This window comes from Balaenoptera musculus, chromosome 1 (genome assembly GCF_009873245.2).
Source record: "Balaenoptera musculus isolate JJ_BM4_2016_0621 chromosome 1, mBalMus1.pri.v3, whole genome shotgun sequence".
Classification (NCBI taxonomy): Eukaryota; Metazoa; Chordata; class Mammalia; order Artiodactyla; family Balaenopteridae; genus Balaenoptera; species Balaenoptera musculus.
Genome location: NC_045785.1, coordinates 39302993 through 39325061, shown reverse-complemented (window position 1 = coordinate 39325061; position 22069 = coordinate 39302993).

Here is a 22069-nt window from a genome sequence, read left to right as displayed (position 1 = left end):
TATCAGATATCTCATCCGGTGTATCATTCACCTACCATCTCCTATCTGATTCTCATATCTGATTCTGATTTGAGATTCTGATTGAGAATCACTGAGGTTAGGTTCTGAGAATTTTTGTTTCTATAGGTTTGTTTAAGCAGCTTCCCTGTCTCCATGCATGTGTTGTTCTAGGGAGCCTGTGAAGGTGTATGTACTGTATACATATAAGTCTAGGTCTGTGTGTGTGTGTGCACACGTGCAGGTATGTGCTTCTTTGTGTGTGTATGGGTATAGGTCTCAGGGTGTCTCTGGGTATCTGTGAGTGGATGCGCTGGGAGAGGGCCTGTACCTGTGTGAATATGTGTGTGTCTCGGAGGGTGGGTACCTACGCCTCGGGGCGAATTTGTGTGGCTGTGCCTTTGCATCATATTTACGTAAGTGAGGAGACATTTGTGCCTGTGTGTGGACATGTCCTGTGTGCCTGCATTGATGAGCCTGCCGTTTTCTGAGGCCTCCAACAAGGCAGGAGTTTCTATGGCGAAGGAGCTCCATCCAGGATCCCGAAATGCCAGTTGAGCAGTCTCCAGGATCCAGAACTTGCAGTCAGTGCTCCTCCCCTGGTTGGGAAAGAGGGACGACGATTTTGAGCATAAACACAGATCTCTGTGCTGAGCATTCTAATTCTGCAAGTCAAGTAGAGAGCCCGGGCAGCCGCCAGCTAATTAGCCACCCTGGGGGAAAAAATTGCCTGTGTTGGAGTGGATAATGTGTTTGCCTGTTTCCGTGGGATCCTTGACCGACTGAATATCCCCCACCTCCCTCCTACCGTATCCCATGGGCCTGTCTCCCCGCGCCCCCAGCTCAGAAAGATGGTGCAGCACTTGGCTCTAATACATCGGCTTTTCAAACAGGCCAATTGCTAAGCAAATGTCATTTGGGCTGCAGCTTGGAAGGCTCTAAATGAGATAAATGATTCATTTGAATAGGTGAAGATGGGTCTCATGCTGGATGAAGATGAGCTAATAAAGTTCCCCGCAAAATCAAGGACAGGCTCCATGTCCCCTCCTCAGGCACACTGTGCTCTCAGGGGCCGGGGTTCCTCCGCAGCATAAAACAAATCCTCGTGTACCTGCAACCGAGGATCTCAAGCTTGACAGATCCTTGGTCCCAGAGAGCCTCCAAGCCCCTCTGCCCATTTCCCTTCAGCAGCTGCTGTGGGCTGGAAGGAGCAGCAGCCCCGCCAGGCTGGGCTGAGCCCTTCCCAGGCTTGTACACACTTGTGTACACACTTGTGTACACATGCTGCACATGGATGGCTCACACTGGTAGCCTGAGCCCATGACTTCCACCTGTGCTAGGCTCTCATGTACACATAGGTCTACACAAGAGGCACACACAAAAATATATAAGCCCCCATTCCATCATTTTTCTGTATTTTAACTTACAATACATAAGTGGACATTAAGACAACACACCAGTTCATAAGCAGATATAGATATGAATTTACAGATATCACATACAGATATTGCTACGGACTGAATATTTGTGTCCCCCCAAAATTCAAATGTTGAAGCCCTCATCCCCATTGTGACAGTATTAAGAGGTGAGGCCTTTGGGACGTAATTAAATTAGATGAAATCATGAGGGTGGGGCCCCCATGATGGGATTAGTGTTCTTATAAGAAGAGGGAGAGAGACCAGAGCAGCTCTCTGTGCCTTGTGAGGACACAGTGAGAAGGTGGCTGAATACAAGCCAGGAAGAGAGCCCTCACCAGGAACTAAATCTGCCAGCACCTTGATCTTGGACTTCTCAGCCTCCAGAACTATGAGAAAATAAATGTCTGTTGTTTAAGCCCCTCAGTCTGCAGTATTTTGTTATAGCAGCCCAAGCAGACTTATACAGGTATGAACTGGGAATAACACTTGCACACATTTGCAAATATCGATTCATGTATCAGCAAAAATTATTGACACACTTCTAGAGAGAGAGTAATGTGTGTGCCATTCCTACCATTACTGATGGGATCACTTACTGAACTCTCACTGTGCTGTTTCACAGATGTAGTTACCTCACTTTATTCTCAAGACACGCCCCCCGCCCCGGGGAGACATTTATTAGCTCCATTTTATCAGAGAGATTAAATCCTGAAGGAGGTGCTCAGGGTTGGTTGCATGACTGCTAAGTGGCAGAGTTGGCATTTGGACCCATGTCTCCTGACTCCAACGTGCATGCTCCGTAGGGAATAAGTAGGGAATAAGCGACCTAGCACTCGGAGATGGGGGAGGCAAGCCTCACAGTCCTGTTATGCCCATGAGCCCAAAGCCTCCATTCCCCAAGGCCATGTGGCTTGTTCAGCCTAGCGCCTTATAACTCAATCACCGTAATTGGTATGTAGAGTTGTCTCCCAGAGCGCCACAGGATTTCCCAGGCTGCAGATCCACAGGCATCCCTGAAACCAGTAAAGAACTGATTGCGACTTTTGTTCAAAATAATGACCAGGATCAAAGTAATAACATCAACTGGTTTTAATATGTGCCCAGCTTGAATGACGGGCTCCGCTCCAGTGCTGACAGTTTCTAACGATACAAGATTATTTTATTCTCTGTACAAAGTCACTTCTCAGATTAATGCAGCTCCATGTTGTTAATCAATAATGGGATTGGGCTTCCCTGCTAGTGCAGTGGTTAAGAATCCGCCTGCCAATGCAGGGGACACAGGTTCGAGCCCTGGTCCCGGAAGATCCCACATGCCGCGGAGCAACTAAGCCCGTGCACCACAACTACTGAAGCCCGCGCGCCTAGAGCCCGTGCTCTGCAGCAAGAGAAACCACCGCAATGAGAAGCCCGTGCACCGCAACAAAGGGTAGCCCCAGCTCACCGCAACTAGAGAAAGCCCACGCGCAGCAACGAAGACCCAACGCAGCCAAAAATAAAATAAATCTAAAAAAAATAATGGAATCATTTCATGGTGCCTTTGGACCGGATCTCTAACTATAGGATCTCTAACTAACTATAGCCCACACCCACACCCAGATATCTCATTTACAGTTTAACAGGGTACAGGGTGTGTTCTGGTTGCTCAGGACCTGCCTCTCCTGGGCTCCCACGTCCAGCCCTCCTGAAGCCCCTCGTACTTGTCTAGAGCTCTCCTAAGAATATTCTGGAGTTTTCATCAACGCTGGGCCGCAGGAGGGCCTGGAGCAGCCCCACAGCCATGTCACATTCCTTCAGCCCTGGACCAGCACCCTGGCTGGCTCCCCCGGAAGAAAAATGAAGGTCCTCCTGACAGGCGAACATAAATATTTTCTTTCCCAGCCTGGTTCAGATGGGGATATTTGCTGTTAATAAAGTGGCAGCTGGCTATCCGGGAGTGTCTGAACGTGGCCTTCGCTGGCAGGGAGCGCGTCATCCATCTCCGTCCACACCCCCGTCAGACGACAAGACTTCGCTGGCCTTGCTCCTTTTTGGAATGTGCCTCAGATGGCAGAAAGCAGGCAGGGAACATTCATGTCACACCAGTTTCGTCTTCTATCTCTTGAGGGCCTGGGAGGAGTGGCCTGAGTTTGCTGTTCTTGGCACGCCTGCCTATCAGGAGCGTGGCCATCGGGCGACCCACATCAGGTGGTGAGGCCTTATTTATGGGGCAGGAGGGGGAGTGTTGGAGCAGGCTGGGTCTTCCCACTTTGAAAGGTGCTCAGACCAGAAAGGGCAAAACGACGTAATGGGAAATCATGCTTTTCTTTGCGGCACGTGGCCTGGAAATGGAGCTGCAAGGCCCGGAAAGGTTTGAAATAACATTTCAGGCTGGAGCCTTCCCTGCCCCCCACCTGGAAATAGGTGTTAGGATGGAAAACAGGGCACCTCTCCTCACCACTCGTCACCAGCCAGGGCTGTTTGAAATGAAAACAAAAAATTCTTCCTTAAAAGAAAATGTGTATTCCAAAGTACCAATGAATTCTCTCCTTGACTCCCAAGGCCACAAAATGCTATATGAAGGCCCAGTTCTCAGCTTGGAGCTTTGGAGGCTGTTGTGGGAAGGAGGAAGGAGCTGCCGTTAGGGTGAAGTATCACCAGCCTCCCTTCTGTTGGTGTTGCTCTGTAGCAAAACTTACATTCAGTCAACAAACATTTGACGAGTACCAGGCCTCTGGGGGCTAAAGAGACACAAAGATCTCAGGTCACCTGGGTTCAAATCTCTGCCGTATCAGGTTGCCTTGGGAAAGTTATTCAACCTTCCTGTGTTTTGGTTTCCCCATATATAAAATGGGGACAATAATACAGATTTCAAAGGACTGTTATAAGGATTCTACTGAATCCTACACATGAAAGTGCCCACTGCAGCACTTGACTCCTCAGCAGGCTTGCAAACCGTTGAAGGTTGGTGACGGAGCTCTCAGAGGTTTCCTGTGCCTGTAGAGTGGGGCAGAGCTCCTCGGTTTTGTAGTCAATACCTTCTGGGATCTGATCCAACCACTTCTCTCACCCAGTGGTCAGGATTCTCCTACCGAAATCAGCCTGCCAGCAAGCCCGGTCTTCCACGGTCCCACCGCTTTTGACACGCTGCTGCCGTCCCCATGTGCTGGTCCATGCCGTTCCCATACCCCCGTACCCTGAAATAGTCCCCTCCCTTCTCATCTCACCTTTCAACTGGATGCCTGTGTCTTCAGGGATGACAGTAACTACCACTCACTGTGTGCTGTGCGTCAGACGCCTCTTGCGTATCATTTTACAAGGTCAGGAAAGACAGGATCAAGAGAAGAAAAAAAGGGGGACAGGAAAGAGTTTCCAGAACAGGAATGATATGGTCATATTTATCACAGAGGAAAGATCACTCTGGGCCAAAGAGGCATCTGGGGGTCAGGAGGAGCCTGAGAGGTCAGGGAGGAGACTATTGCAATGTCCAGGCAAGAAAAGATAGCAACAGTAGCTTTTGGGTAGAGGGGAGAGGCTAGATTGGAGACTTTGCTTCATTTATCCATTCAATACATACATGTGCAGTGGCGACCTCTTCATTCATTACATAGTTAGTGGGCAGGCTCTATGCCAGCTGCTGGTATACATACAGCAGCGAACAAAGCAATACAAAATCCCTGCCCGCCCAGAGTTGACATCCTAGTGTGGAAAACAGGTAATTAACAAAATAAATAAGAAAAATGTACAGGGATAAGTGCTATCGAGAAAAATTGAAGCAAGGGAAGGGGATGTAGAAGGAAGTGGTCAGTGATAAAATTACAGATGCAGAGCCAGAGAAGGCCTTAGGGTAACTTTTGAGCAAAGCCCTAGAGGAGGAAGTGAGAGGGCCAGCCCTGCAGATGTCTGGGACGCACCCCAGGCAGAGGGAACCAGGAGTGCAAAGGCTTGGGGTAGGAATGTGCCTGGGAGAGGATTAGGAGAGGAGGTCAGAGATGAAAAAGCGGCTGGATTGTAAAGGGCCTTGTGCGTCCCAACAAAGCCTCCTTAAGGCACCTTGATGTCAGAGGCCTTGGTAGTGTACCTTGGGCAAGTCCCTTTCCCATCCTGCCCCTGATTCCTCACTGTGGAGGCTACGAGTGGTGTTGAATGTGGTTGTGAAAGCTTTGAGGTTCATTCCATATGCTGAGCAAAAAGATCAGACCCTGCAGGCCCTGAGATTCTACATGTTAAAGTCTTCAGACCTTTCTAAGTCTGACTTTCAGTTCTGGAGGTGCTGAGGTAGTGGCCATGGTGCTGACCTCAGGATGCAGAGGGCCCAGCTCACTGATGGGAGCCCATCCCACCCAGCCTGCTGCCTCTGCCCCCAGGGAAGCTGGAGAGGGGCTGACTTCCAGCAACTCTGGCTTCTCGGCCTTGTGTCCATAAACTCTGGGTCATGTGGCATGGACGCTTTCCCTTATAATTGATTAATCTTTACCCATCATTCCTTCATTCCTTCGTTTATTCTCCCTGCTATTCATTTATATATTCATTCCCTTCCTCACTCTGTTTGCTTATTCCTGTCTTGACTCATCCCTCACTTGTTCAGTTATTTACTCACTAATTTTCCTCTCTCGTGGCATTTATCACAGAGAAACTAAATAAGTAATGGATTGTGTGAGCCTGACTTCTCAGCTGAAATGTAAGGGCGCAGGGGCAGAAAGCATGTCTTATTCACAGCTGTCACACCAGCAGCTGGCCTATAGCACGTGCTCTATAAATGGAATTCCTATATCCATTCATTCACTGCACGCTCATTCATTCCTTCAGGTAATTGTCAAACCTCTGCATGTGCCAAACTCTGGGCCTGGCACATTTTAGAAGAGGAATAGGAAAGAAGAAAATATAGAGACACATTATCTGAGACCCAGTCATCCATCCATTCCATTCATCCGTTCACTTATTTATTCTTAAATAAACACCTACTACTGTCACTTAGTACCAAATCCTGAGCTGGAAATTGCTTTACTCAAGATGATCAAGGAAAGGTTGAGGTTGGGTTGGAGCTGGGCCTCAAAAATGAGTAAAATTTCAGGAGTAGCAGGGAAGAAATGTAGTCAGGGGAGGGAACAGCATGAACAGAGGCTGCAAGGAACATTACAGCCAGGTGGGTTCTGACTCTGCAAATAACCCCTCTTGGTAGGTTGCTAGGGGCTGCCTGATATACAGAGAGCTGGGGGCAAGTCATGGAGGGCTCTACTTGCTGGGCATAAGGGTTTGCTGTGCTCCAAGGGAGGCTGACTTGGGTTTCTCATTTCCAGCTCTGCAGAGGCCAGTGGGGCAAACAAGTGCCAAAGGTTTCCAACCGGCTGTCCCTGGAACAGTATGAGTTCCTTTTTTCCCTGAGAGGGGGAAAAGTCCTTCAAAGATGGCTAAGATTCCCCAACAGTACACACAAGCCCAAATGGCTCTTAGAAAGCTTTGTGATGGCTTTAATGCAAATGAATCAAAAGTTTATAGATTACATTTTCCTCCCCAAACACATGAGATAGTGGAAATCAGAAGGAGAGTGTTTAGGGGTAGGAACCTGGGTGTCCAGGACCCACTAGAGTCTTCTGGGTTCTCTCCGGCAGAGACTGGGGGTTCCTGTGGGACCGTGGGGAGGCAGGGCCCAAGCCTGGGCACCCAGCTCCCTTGAGCTCACCTGTGGACATATCTTAGCACCAAATGATGCATGAAGGAGTTGCCAAATGTGCAGTGCCACGGTTCCAGCCAATAGGCTTGGATCTCAACAAGGACAAAGGATGCTCAACCATCTGACGCTGCAGGTCTCCAGGTCTTCTGGGCCCTGCAGGGCCCCAGCAGAGCTCCTAGCCTCCTCTTGGTCCCTTGACCGGGCAGAATTTTCTCCTGGGCCTAGGTCTCTGGAGGACAGCAGATCCTCCGGCTAGCCAGGAAGGAGATTAAACAATCAATAATGACAAAAACAATGGAATCATTTCAAAACTTATCCTCTTACATGTAATAACATTCAGCTAACAAAGCACCTTCGTAATCAGTATCTCATTTGATCCTCATAAGAAACCGAGGAGATGGAAGGTGGTGGGGAGCAGTTTATAATTCCCATTTTACTTCCAGGTGAGGAAACTGAAGTCCAAAGACTTTTCCCAAAGTCACACCTCTGCTAAGTTTCTCTGAAGGGCCCATTGCATCAAACCTCCGAACCAGTAAGAGCACAGCATCCTTGTTCAGTGAAGACGGTGTCCTGGATGGAAAGAGCAGTAAGTGGTTCCTGTGGTTGAGACGGGCCATCGGAGGCTGTGATCTTTCCTCCCACCTCCGTGTGACCTGTGGGTTGGAAGGCAAGGCAACAACCTGCAGCGGGGTTAGGGCTCAACAGTGAGGCGGATCAGGGCTCTGTGTGTGACCTGGGCCTGTGTCCAGACAAGGCAAGAACCAGAGTCCAGGCCTCCTGACCCCAGCCCAGTGATATCGCCACCACACCTGCCCTGACACAGACCTTGCAAGGCCCTCCCTATACCTGCAGGATCCCTAACTGTAGTGAGAGGGCATGAGAGAGAAGGCCTCTCAGGCTCTTTCAGGGTCTGGGCTGTTGTTGTGATCATACCTGAGCTCAGGATGTGAAGGTGGAGGGTGAGAGCAGGAAGTCCCAGGGCTCCAGAGGTGGGGCAGGCCCGGCAGGGGAGTCAGAGGGCACTAAAGCTACCCCTGACCAACCCACCCTCACCCCTGACTTCCTCCTCTCCAGCTCAGAGGTCCCCCCGCACCCCGCTTCCACATCTTGTTGACTTTCGAATTTACAAGGTGTGCTGATTGCCAAGGCCCGGGGATGATTACACACCTGCACCCACCTTAGGAAAGCATCCTCCTTATCCTGGTCCCCACCAGCAGCCTGGAGGTGGGGCAGGAGCACAGGATGGGATCTCTCAGGTGCTGTGAAAAATTTAAAGAGGAAAACAATTGAAAAGACAACAGAAGAGAGAAATCAAAGGCAAGTTCCATTCTAGGATGAAAAACAGGAGGATTCAGGTTCAACTTGATTAGTGGTCCTGTTCTGAAACTCTGCCTTCTTGATGCCGCCTCTGACTCCAACCATCAGGGCTCAGGCTGGGGTGAGGAGCTTTATGGTATTTGCTTGGTTTATTGGCTCCGCGGAAGAGGATATGAGGGCCCAAGCAGTTCTCTGGAGATAGGACCCCTCAAGGAAAAGCCAAGATTTATGGTTTCCGGAAACTCTCAAGGTTACTGGGCTGGGCAGAGTGGGCTTTCCTCAGCCCTCAGGTTTAAGAGGGGAAGGGCCTGGGGGCAAAGGAAACCCCAGAACTGTGGTGGGAACCATCCCAACAAATACTTTCTCTTCCGTCACCTCCCTTGAGGCTCAATAAGACTCCATGATGCTGACGATCCTGTGATTTCCTCCGTCACTGTGACAATGGGGCGACTGAGGCTGGAGAGCTGGTGGGCCTGTCCAGGTCTACAGAATCAGTGTCAGAGGAAGAACTCAAACCCAGCTCCCAGTCGGAGGCTCTCCCTCCCTGAGCTGTTGCCACTAGAGTGACCTTCGAGACCCCAGTCATAAATCCCCGAGTCAGAAAAACAGCGTTGCTGAGGCTCATGCCTGGAGTCACCTCTGTGTCACCCCAAGCAGATCGGGGACAATAGCCACGCACCAGGGCTCAGTGAGGTGGCCGAGACATCCCCCTACCCCAGCCGGTGACCACAGCAAGGGTGCTTGACCTGCCAGGGAGCACCCACCCCCGCCAGGCCTGTGGACACTGGCCCTGGCCACGTGGCTCCTGACACAAATGTTTTGTTGACAACCCTACTTCACAGGCACAAGAGGCTGGTTCCTGACACAGCCTTACGGTCTTCTGTGGCCCCCGCAAGCAGGGAAAATTTGATTTCTGGGCTTAATTAGGGGACATGCCATAAATATTCATGCAGCAAAATGAGCCCCGCTCACAAGTGCAGCTGCTTCCCGCTTGCGGGAAATTAACATTGTTTTCTAGCCGGTGAGTAACGAGGCTCCACTGCTGGAAGAGGAGCCTTTTCAACAGCCTCTCTAGGACAGAGAGAGAAAACCACACTCAGAAGCACCCACACCCGGGGAGCCGCCCCTCTGCCTCTCCAAAGCCTCATCTCTGCAGGGAGCCCCCATCAGGGTGCTCAGCCAAGCAGAAGACCCCTGAGCTGTATCCTGAGAACAGCTGTCAGCAAACTACAGCCCGAGGGCCAGAGCCACCTGCCACCTGTTTTTGGGGGAAGAAAGTTTTATTAGAACACAGCCATACCCATTCATTTAGCTATTGGCTACGGCAGCAGAGTTGGGGTGTGGTGACAGAGACCTTATGGCCTGCAAATCCTAAAATATTTACTGTCTGGCCTTTTACCAAAAAGTTTGCCCACTCCTGCTCTAGAAACTTCTCATCATGACGTCCATTTTTATTAATGAAAGTCCCATAATATTGAGCTCTCTGGAATCTTAGGAACATGGAGCGGTTTTCGAATCATGTGGTCTTAGAATCTTATGCGCACAGACTCTGAAACCGGTGTCCAATCTCAGCTCCACCACTTCCTCAGCTGCGTGACTATGGGCAGGTTACTTAACTTTCTCTGCTTCAGTTTCTTTATCTATAAATTGGGGGTACCTATATGGGAAAAGAATCTTAAAAAGAGTGGGTATATGTATATGTATAACTGATTCACTTTGCTGTACAGCAGAAACTAACACAACATCGTAAATCAACTATACTCCAATAAAAATTTTAAAAAAATATTGGGGGTAATAACAGTCCTGATCTCATGGGGTTGTTGTGAAGATTAAGTGAGTGAATATTTGTAAAGCCCCTACAAAAGTGTTTGGCACAAGCATTATGTAAGTGTTCTGTTAAATAAGTGCACTCAGTCTCCTATGATTTCAGAATCCTCAAGAGTAGAGAACCCTAACCCCTTACAGATTTCCGCCTGTCAAGACCTTAGACTCTCCACTGTAACAGGGAGAGCCCCGCATGTTTCTGCTTTGCTAAATGCTTTACACTATCTCATTTAATCTCCAAAACAACTCTTTGAAGTAGGAATTACTGCCAATTTGCCTATGAGGAAATTGAGACTTTACGAAGGTTAGGAGACTAACCGAAGGTCACGCAGGGTGAATTGCAAAGCTGGAACGTGAGTCCAGGTGTGCCTGACTCCAAAGCCTGCCTCCCAGATGTTCCCACCTCTCACCCACTGCCGCAGCCCCTGTTCCATACCCGTCACAGGGTCCTCCAGTCACTGCTGGACACCTGCTGTGACAGGGCGCTCACTAGCCCAGGAGAGCTCACGCTGGATTCTGCTCTTGCAGCTGCCCACTTCTTGGTCCTAGTTCTGACTGTCTCCTGCCAGCTCTGAAAGGCCCAGGTGGGAGAATGAGGGCACTTCCGGGGGTGTCTCCCAACTTGCTGGGAGCCAGCAGTAGTCTGGGCTGCAAGCATTTGCAGCACACTAGACCCGAGTGGAAAGACTAGGTTCCATACCTTTGGACAGAGCACTCCTCCAGGAAGTCCTCCTTGGTGCCGACAGGGAGGAAGGACCCCCCTTTCTCCTCAAGGCTCCCAACACTTCTGCCTGAACCATCACTGGATGAGGCCAGAGCCACGCCCTAGTGTGACTTGTTATGATAACCCTGGGGCCCTCTGACACTTGTATTCTTTCTGCTTGCTTTCGAAGCATTTTGAGCTCTCTCTCCTACAGTTCTGTGGCATTGAGATGCTCATCAAATGCTTGTGGCATCACATTTATCCTTACAGCATTCTCGACCTGGAGGTCACTATCATTCCCATTTGCACCTGAGACCCAGAGGAAGGCTGAACAGGAAGGAAGAAGAGAGGAGACTACAGCTGGAGAGCCTTCTGTGGGCCAGGCATCGTGCTAACCCCTTGCCTCGTTGAACCCTGATAATGGAAGCAGTCATCCCACTTTACGGAGTAGGAACCTGAGGCTCTGAGAGGAAACTGGACTTGCTCCAGGTTACGTAGGCTGTAAAAGAAGGACAGAGACGTGGATAAAGTATCTACTATGCGCCCAGCACTTTCATATATATGCCTTACTTCACCATCAAACACACACAGAATAAAACTCTAAGGGATTTATTTTTCTTCCTGTTTTCCAGATGTGTAAACCAAGGCTCAGAGAGCCGGGTGGCTTATCCCACAGGGAGTCAGGCTGGAACCAGACCCGCTGGCCATGGACAGAGCACTCTGGCCCAGCTCGGCAGTCCTCGCGAGGCCCAGCACGCATCCTTTCGGGGAGTGGAAAAGGAAACACTGGGCCCTTTTACAGGGTTTCCGTGTGCATGATGGGGAGCCCCTGAGGATGGCCGACTGGCCACGGATGGGAGGAACGGTTTATTTTTTCTGCAGGCCGCTCTGGAGCCTTTCAAAGGTGTGAAGTTCCACGGCCTGCAGAGGCTGACTGCTGGCCGTCCAGAGCCGGCCCTACCTGGGCCCCAGCCCAGCAGACCAGACCTCTTCATGTGCCCCCGGCGGGAACTCCCTCCGGCCCACCCGGCCTCTCACTCGCTGAAAGGCTGCAGAGTGACGGGCTAGAAACTTGACTCTGCTGTTTACTCACCAAACACAGAGACAGCCCTCTGGGCTATCCTCCACCATCCAGACCCTCTGCTACCTCAGGGGAAGAGGGGTTTGTAGCCCATTCCCAGGCTCAGCATACCCAGCACATTCACCTCAAGAGACTGGCCACAAGGAGGAGCTTCCAGGCTTGGCCCTGCAGCAAGAGAGAGTCTGGTTAGACAGAAGGAAGAACTTTCTGCCGCTGAGGGACATTCAGCTCAGAGAAAGACGGGGACTGTCCTGACGTACTGTGCTCTCTTGGTAAGGACTCTGGGTATTTCTGTATGAGCTTCCTTTCTTTACCCCTACGATGAGGGGTAAGACTGCATGATTCCAAGCCTCTCCCCACCAGTTTTAACATTATAATTCTGAGATTCACAGCATGAAGCAAAGGGCAGGAGACCCAGCTGTACTCCAGCTCCACCATCAACTGACTGTGGGAACACCGGCAAAGTTACTGTGCTGCTCTAGACCTTGGACTCCCCATCTTTAAAATGGACATAATTATCAAAGGGTAGTCACGAGTTAATGGATACGAAACACACTGTCCAGTATGTTCTCTCTGCGAAGTGCTCTATGTGGGCAAAGTGGATTTATTATTTCCACTATTCATTCCCTGTTGCTTCCACCTCTTTCTCCCACTCACACTTCTTTTGACTCTTCCTCTCTTTCTTTACTTCTTGAAAGAGGGAAAGTTGGTATGTCCTGTTCTCTCCCTAACTGGTTAACTGAGAAATATTTATAGATTGAGAGGTTTCATTTTGTTTCGATTCGTTTTTGTTTTTTGTTAAATGCAGTTAATACAAGTGGGCCCAGGAAGGTAATGGGGCCACAGGGAAATGCCCAGGGAGCTCCAAGTCCCCTCAGGCAGCACTTAGAAGAATCCAGAATATTCCCCCTACTGGAGAATGTCTGGCTGGGTCTCTGTGAGGGTTGGACAGGGAGAAGTCCACGGTCACAGCATTGCCGGACTGGACCAAAGGGCCGTTTCTCAATGTTTCCACCTCTAGACCTGCCAAGTTGTTCACTGTTTGAATAAGACAGAGCAATTGCGTCCATGAACTGATTAGCTCTTTCCTTATATAATAGTCAAGTAAGTTGCATGGCTACTTTTAAAAAACTGAACTGTTGTTGTTTTTCTGTCGCCTTTATTCCCGCACCATTTTTATAGCTGAACTGACTGTTTTGGTTGTACCGACCTGTTGTTTGTCTAAACTGATCCATTTGTGGAGGAACTGACGCTTGTCTGTCGTGAGCAGCCGTGGGACTGCGGCAGCGGCACTGTCCCGACAGGATATTTTGGCTGAATGGATTGGACGGGTCTGGGGCCTGCAGTCAAACCAGCTGATACCAACCCCTCAACCTTCCCGCCAACACTGGCCTTTCCCAAGAGATCCAGCCTCAGATGTTCCAGCCATTATCCCCACACCGACCCCTGCGAGAGGACATGTAGTATTGTAATATGTTGAAAGTTAGCCTTCACGTCAAGAAAGCAGAAAGCCTGATTACGGAGCTGGCAAGCCAGCCAGCTGCCTGTCCCTCCAGCCTTGCCGGGCAGCCCTGCCTGCCTGTCTGTCCCTGTGGCCTGAGCCCTCCCGTCCTGTTCCTCATCCGTGTTAGGGGATCACCGAGCCCCCAGCACAGCCCCCTCATTTGCTCCTTTAACTCACTTCCTTTCATCGCTGACAGGTCCAGGGACTTTCAATGGGGCCACGACAAGAGGGTCCTCACCCCCTCTGCCCCATTCACCCTGCCCACCCCTCCTCGGCCTTTCAGGCTCCCAGTGAAAGGACTTGTCCACAAATTGGGGATTTGCCATTGTCCCCTTTGTAAAGGCTCTCCACTTCCCTGGGCCCCACCCCTCCCATCACTGGGATCAGCAGGGGTGGCCCCAGAGGGGCTGCGGATGTAACAGGGCACAATCCACCCAACATTCTTGCTTAGAAGCAGGGCTGAAGCCTCAGAAAGTCAGACTTTGTTTTGGAGCAGGAAGACAATATCTAGATTTCCTCCTATCTGAATCCCCTCCCCATTTTATAGGTAGGGAGACTGAGAGTCACACAGCGAGACCTCTTGACACCCAGCTGGCCATCCCATTAGCTCATTTCCACTCTCTCTTTCTTCAGTATTGAGGAGACTACAGCGTTTGTCATGTATGCTAACCAATATGCCACACCATTGAAAATGTGTACAAAAGCTGCCATCAGTAGTGAGGAAGTTTGGGGTCGTGGTTTCGTTGTTTAGCATCTGAAATCAAAAGCTAGAGCCATGAAAACGGCAATTCTTGATGAACTGCCTCAAAATAAATAGAAACACTGGCCTGACTAATTTGAAATTCAACTCACAAAAAGGAAGCAAAGCCAATTGTTCTTTTCCTGTTTCTAATATTTTTGCTCCCAAGTTTAGATTGTTTAATCCAACTTCCTAACTCTAGGTGGGCCAACTGGGGCCCAGAGAGGAGATCTACTTGCCTAAAGGCACACAGCATCGCTGGTGGGGCTGGTCTAGTGCTTCTGGAATGTCCCTGGAGCCTCTCAGGCAGGCATTTCAGTTTGGGAAAAATTTCGGCTACATCGAAACGGTATTTCTAGAACCAGTTGAACACTGCAATTTGGTTTGGGGGCTTTGCAGTTTCTAAACTAAATTGATTTTTTAAGAAAAGATTTAAAATTGGTGAAAGGGGTTGTTTACAAAGTTTCAGCTATGGGGAAAATCGCAAGATCTCTTAGCATTTCTAACCCGAGCCGCTCCTCCCTAAGGAGGCTTGTGATGCTTCAGATGAACCTGGGACCGGGAGATTCTGTGCATGAGCTGAGCCAGAGAAAAGGTCTTTTGAGGAAGACAGCCTCCAATTTAAGCGGCCACTACACAGACTCTGTCTTTATGGGGCTTGAATAAAAAGCAGGAGATTCCATATTTAAATTGTTTATCTCTGGCCAGTCCTTTTAGAGTTTTGGGATGAATTCACTAGGAAGTGAACGTTTTGTAAGTACCAGGGTGACGCTGAAGCTGGCTGCTCTGTTTTTGGTTTATTCCTAAACGTTGTAATAAAATCCAGAGTGTTACCATTCATCCCCTTGCAGTACGTATACTGTCCCCCTCTGGGCATTTATGGCGGGTGATGAGCCTCCACATCTCTCCAAACCCCGATGAGGACATGATAATATCATCAACTCATCGCTGAACCATCCTCATCCACTCAGCTTCCAGCACCGCTAAGACTGATAACCATCAGAGGCTGTTAATTCCCAGCAAATTATCTAATCCACATGTTGTCCGATTTGTGTAAACCCCAGCCCATGAGGATCATAAAACAAATAAGCATGAAATGGTTTATAGTTTCCAATCTCCTCTCACCTAGAGAGGCCACGCTGCTCAGTCTCAGCCTCGGCTGTGGCTCTATATCCTTCCAGAAGGAATGGCTGTGTAGGTTCAAATCCGGACCTGTTTGCTGCTGTTCTGGGACAGAGGCCACAGAAAACCCAGACACACAAGTCTGCCCATCCCTCTTGCTCCCCGCTGCCACACCCCAAGGGGGCCGAAGCTTCATTTCACTAATATGTTATCACTGAAACGGTCTTGTCCTGCAAGGCACAGGCGTGGTGAGTTAAGACGCTGGATGACTTGCAGAGAGAAAAGCAAAACTGTCCCTCGGAAAACAGAGGGTAGTAGGAATTTGTGATGATGAGAGGCAGAGCAGAGAGGGGAGGCAGGAAAGGGGATTGGCAGCTCTGGGAGATGCAGGAAACGATAAAATTAGACTGCGTTGTCTAGAGATAAGCACAGGAGTGAGTGTGTGTGTATGTGTGTGTGTGTAGACTTAGGTGAAGATTCGGGCTGGGCCACAAGTAGGGCTAAGTGACCTCTAAATCCCTTTTTGCCTCTAAAATTCGTCAAGCCTATGTCTAAAAGCCTATAATTCCAAAATTCTGTAGTTCATAGATCCTATACTTCTCTAACAAAACAGACACTTTCTGATTCTAATTATCTGTGATTCTAAGAGTCTGTAATCCAATGAGTCTGTTATTATAAACTGCTAGGACTGTAAAAGTCTATGGTTTTCTAATTTTACCATTCCATGGTGCCAATATTCTAAGAGTTTATCATTCAATGTTTCCTTAACTTAGTATTCTAACATTCCACCATTCTTGCATTCTGATTCTAAGAGACCACGATTCTAGATTTCTATAAATTTATCTTCCATATTTCCAATGCTCTACAATTCTAGTATTATAGAATTCTGATTCCATAATCCTAAAATTCCATAATTCTAATGTTTTATGCTACTAAGAACCTAAATCATATCTGTGATTCTATAAATTATTTTTTCAAGAATTCTAACAGTCTATATATTCTGATATATTCTAATAGTCTGGGCTTCTAAAATCCTACAATGCAAAGATATTTTTAGTCCAAGTTCTGTATTTTGAGAGTCTGTAATTCCATGACTCTTATTTCCATGATCTTAATATTGTATACTGTCATAATTCCAACACTTCTTATAGTTTATGATTTCATTATTAAAACAGAAAGTGCTTCATCTACAAGTACATGAATTAAGTTGAAACTGAATCAAGTGACCAGCACAGATGTCCTCTGATTTGGGTTGTAGCGTCCCAGGGCCGCGGTCTTTCCTCCTCAGCGAAGGAGCCTAGGCTCCTGGAACTGCTGCAAGACAAAGGCGTGTGGAGGTGGGGCCCGGCCCAGGGTCAGGACCAGGAGTGGCCCCCATGCCTCCCAGAGGCCCCTCTTCAACAGCCCAGTTTCAAACATCTGCCAGCGTTTTGGGTCCCGATTGCTGTCCTTTAAAAGTATCCCTCTCCCTTTCTTGTTCTCCATCAAGGGCTCCCATGACAATCATTTCAAGCAGCTAATGAGTTTCAGATGGCCTTCAGGATCCCGGGACGGATGGAAGCTGGGGGATAAGGGTTCTTAGGCCGCGTTTCATGGGCAGGGGGAGGGGAGGGTGGGAGTGGGGTCAGAAAGAAAAATCTTTTGTAGCTGGAAGTGTTACTGGAACTGCCCACCCCTCTGGAAGGGAGCCCCATGGTCACTCTGCCTATTCCTCTCTGCTCGCCCATGCTCCTTCTCTCATATACCAACCAGCAACCCCTTCCCTGACTCCTCACTCACTGCTTTGAACTTAGGTGAGATAAAGCACTGAGACCAAGATGGCATCACTCACCTGCTAATAGGAACAAGTTTGCAAAAGACAGAAGTAATCCTCATCAGAAACAACATCTTCTGTGACTCTTGCACTGTCCAGCTGTCACCTCCAGGTAAAGCTCTAATGTGCTTCACACTGCCTGGCCCAGCATGGGGTTGGCTGCGGGTCCTGGGAGACGCTGCCCCCAGGCCTGCTGGTACTCTGCAAGCCCGCAGCTTCCTCCTATGGGCTGCTCGCCCCCTCTGGAGCACCCCTACCCACCGTGGCTGGCCTGGGACCTGCGCAAGGGCTGATGGTGACCCCAAAGAGCTTTTTCCCTCCCACACCAGGGGGCACGGGGAGACCAGAGGCACGAGAGGGGGTGTCCCAGCTTTCATTTCCCTGGCGCTGGGATACCCAGGAGGCAGCCCGTGCCCAGAACCTGGCCAGGATTACACAGTGGGTTCTGCGGCGTTCTCCGTCCTGGCTGCCGGGAACTTCCTGGCTTTCAAGGTCTAATTCAGGAATCAACTTAAGCGAGCAGAACATCGAGAAAGGCACACCGGGGCCTTTCAGAGGAACTCGCACACTCCCCGGCCCACCAGGACCATTCCCATCCAGGAATGTCGGGGGACATTTCTGCAACAGGATGCGTACAGTTTCGGGTTTGGAGGGGGTCCCTCCTGGCAAGGGAGACCGAACCTCATAATTAAGTAACTTGCTGTTTCCCTTAAGATATCAAGAACAACAACACGTTCTCCCCGATGCCTAAACAGGACAAATCCCGGGTTGAGCCGTTCCTGGTGGTCTGCTCTCACACATGTGCAGAGGGAGAAAAAAAACCCCCGCCTAGAAGCTGGCCTCCCTACTTCCCAGCGGCCGAGGCCGCTGCCCCCCTCACCCACCCGCCCCACTTCCCCCTCCCCGGTCGCAATTAGGGGTAATCTTTTGTTGCCTGGAAAGTGTAAAAATCGCGGCTTTTCTTTTTGCATGCGCAATATCCATTTCCCCTCCAAGTGCGTTATTTGGTTTGGGAATTACATCTATTTACAAGAGTAGATGTTGCACAAAGGTTGTGTTTATGTGGAAAATTGTATCGGTGACACGGGCTGATTGGCATGTGGAGGCTGGGAGAGCAGGCCGAAGAGGCCTTCTCATCAGCTTGGAATAACAAAATGATGTATTTTCAGCAAGCTAATTGATCACATACCTCACTGGGCTATCTGTTACCAAAGGCCATCCAGCCCTGGGAAGGTGGAGAGGAGAGAGCCCCGGGGCAGTGGTCACCTCCAGACCGAGCCAGCCTTCCAAGGTACTGGGGGTGTGGTGGCGGGACAGGGGGTGGAGGGGTCCATCAGGTCGTGCAGTGGGGCTGAGAGGTAGACTGACCCTCCTCAGACCGGCTCTCTACACTTTGTGGCCTTTCTCCAGGACCTCAGAAAATTCCACGTGGGACACCGAAGTTATGGGAAGGGCAAGTCGAGAGTAGGAGCAGAGGGCCACCAAAGGAAAAATGAGTTAATTCCCTTTTCTCTCTTCTGTTTGAAAAGCTGACCCAGGAAGAGCTTTTAAGCTGGTGCTGAGCTGGCTGCCCCTGGGTCCCAGATCAGAAGAGCCCTGGAAACCTGTGGCCCTGGGGGTCTGTCTTGACCAAGTGACCTCTGTGGGTTTCGAGGCTGTCTTTGCCCATCTCTGGGGGGCTCTAGATCAGGGGCCTGGGCCGGAGGTTGGATGGGAGAGATGACTGGGGCGGGGTGCGGAGGGCGGGGTGTGTGAAGGGATGAGAATGAAAGATTCAGCTGCCAAAGCTGCGAACAGCTGGAAAGCTGAGCCCAGCCTCTCTGACACCCTCCTGGAACGAAGACCCAACTTCTTACTTTTGGGAAAAGAGGAGCTTATTTTAGGTTTATGACCAGCATTCCTGTGGGCTCCGCCCCCCGGATGAATCAGTGCAGGGAAACGTCTGCTAAGGAGATATTAACTCCCCCAAACCGACCCACATAGGCTGGGCCTCAGAGGCCAAACAGCTCAAGTCACCTACAAAAGCACCAAGTTAGAATTGTATTTCCTCATCAGCGTTAAAACTGCACTTGTGTGGGGTCAGAAAACAAAATAGTTGGATATAGTTAAATACGTGCTTGAATTGAAAATGACCAGTTCTTCTAAAAACAACTTGTCGGGAATTAGTCAAGGAACTCATTAATTTACCACTCACTCTGCAAACACGAAGTTCCTTTGAAAACCACCCCGTTAAAATCATCTGACATCCCCACCCAGCCCCAGCCCCACCGTATTAGGCAGACGGCTGGTTATTCTGAGACTTCCAGTTGGGGTCAGTCAATAACTAGTTACTCCTTACAAACAACTAGGCACAAGCACCAGCCCCTGGTTTGACAGGTTTCAACAGTGGTTGGGTGTCCTGTTGCTAATCAATTTCAGATTTAGTCAACTTTTTCTAGAGTGAGGATTAAGAAAACTTTGGGGACATCGAAGGATTCCCCTGGAGGAATCCTGACATCCTCTCAGACCACTGAACCCAACAGCCTCGTTTTGTAAGTGGGGGAACTGAGGCCTAGAATATTCCAGTCTTTGCTAATCCATGCTTGGTGACATGTGGGCCAGGTTTGTGGATGATTTGGGGGTCCTTGGATCAGGGTGATGGTGAATAAACTTCAGGTGCTTTTTTCTCCAAGCTCAGCCATGAGGTTTTTCACCTCTCTCCAGGTCTGAGCTGAACAAACCCCAATTTGGAACACACTAGGCTTTGGAATAAGCTTCTGGTAGCACTGTGTGTGTATGTGTGTGTATTTGTCCACCACTGCATTTCCAAATCTCTGGCCCTTCCGAAAGACAAGCGGTTTATTAATGTGGTGCTCTCGGAATTGTTTTTTAATTGGAAACATTTTGCAATGAAAGAACATTAATAAAACCTGAATCCAAATCAAACTTCTCTGTGTATGTTATTGTTACTCTGCAGTCAAATGCTTTTATTAGATTTAAAACTTTCACTGTGCTTTTTATCTCCGGCTGTATAATGTTCTACAATTAAAAAAAAAAAAAAAAGCTCAATGACTCCAAAGTCTGGCAAAATAATATACTTTCTTGGATGTCTCTGTGTGTTGCCAATTAGCTTTGCCGTGAACGCAGGCCCCCATCTATCACCCGCCTCTGGTGGCTGTAACGGAGACCTAATTTGTTTCATATGCCCTGTGCTCTGCGCCATTCACCAGTGTCTCCAGCTGAGGAGCTGCCAAGGCAAAGGAGAGATGAATGACAAGAAAAACCCGAGACAAGCCAGAGGGACCCTTATCAGAACCGGGGCCCAGCTCTGCTCGCCCAGTGGGAACATCTCAGCCTCCGTGCCTCCAATTCTTCCTCCCAACTCCCTCCATCCACCCTCTCCTCTCTCCTCCACCTCTTCTCCCCTTTTAATGACCTGACTCAGAACTCACAGGTGGGGAGGCCTGGAGTGGAGAATGGAGACTTCTCCTTTTCCTCTGGCTTCCCAGGGCAGGCTGCCGTCCTCTCCCTCTCTGCCCAGTTCCCACCCCCTCCCACCTACTCCTTTTACAAGCCCGACTTTTAAACCCCCAGTTCCCTAGGAATTTTATGAATGCTTGGCACAAGCCAAAATAAACTCATAAAGAAAAAGTTTCTAAAGAAGGTCATAGACCTGTACAGCAAGTGCTAAGCGGTAAATACAAAAGTTCTTCGGGTCGCTGGGAGCTGAGGCCTGGTGGTGGAAGGTTGGGGCAATGGAGGGAAAGGGGGAAGCGGGGAGTGGGTAAGGAGTGAAGGCTTCCTTTCCTCTCCCGAGAGGAGAGGAGAGGACGCTCCGAACCCCAGACCCACTGAGTCTTCATTTGAAAAAAATAAAATTTTAGAAGTCCTGTTATCGTTTGACTTCTCATTTATTGAGCTGTAGCCCAGAGAGGTGAGGGATTTACCCGAAGTCACACAGCAAGCAGGCCTGTCCAGTGCTGAAGCAAGTACTCTGTCTCCCAGTCTGGAGGTTTCCCTCTCTGTGTTACTGACACTATGAGGGAAGGAAAGGAAGGGTCCTCAGGGCAGAACCTCTTCTGGGCCTCAGGGTCATGGAGCTGCCTGTTGAAACTCTCTGGAGCAGTACTGTCCAGAAGAACTTTCTGCAATGATGGAAATATTCTATATCTGTGCTGCCCACTACAGTAGGCAATCACCACATATGGCTATTAAAATTAAATTAAATCAAAAATCCAGCCTTCTAGCCACATTTCGAGGCTGTCCTACCGGATAGCACAGATATAAAAACATTTCCATCATCGTAGAAAGTTCAGTTGGACAGCATTCCTCTCGAATGTCAACATCCTTGGCCTTCAAAGGCATCATCGTGGTCAGGGTGCAAGATGGTTCCTCCCTCTGGGCTTTCAGAGGCCCTAGAACCTCCACTACCCCACCCCCATAATGACACATGCACCTTGGGGGCTGCAGCTCCAGCTCTCTTCTCTTTTCATCCCCATGATATCCAGCACAAGATAGATTCTCACTGAAGGGTTAGTCTCAGAAGCTTAGGGTTGGAAAGGCCTTACAGAGTGTTTAACTGGACCACGCCCAGGGCAGGAATCTGCCCAGAAGCCTCTCAGAGGGTGGCCCATCCACCCACTATTTGCACACCTCTAGGCACAGAGACCTCACTATCTCCCCAGGCAGCCTAGTCCAGTTCTGAAGAGTTGGAATTATTAGAATATACTTTCTAAAATCTAGCTGAAATCTCTCCACTTTCATCCCCCACCCTGGCTTTGCCCTCTGGGCTCTCACAATATTAATTTGTTTTTCCTTCTATGTAATGACCCTTCTAATCGCTAAACATAGTCTAATTCCTCCCTGTTCCTCTTCAAACAGGGAACTCATCACTGAACAATCTAATTTTAGATTGTGCACTG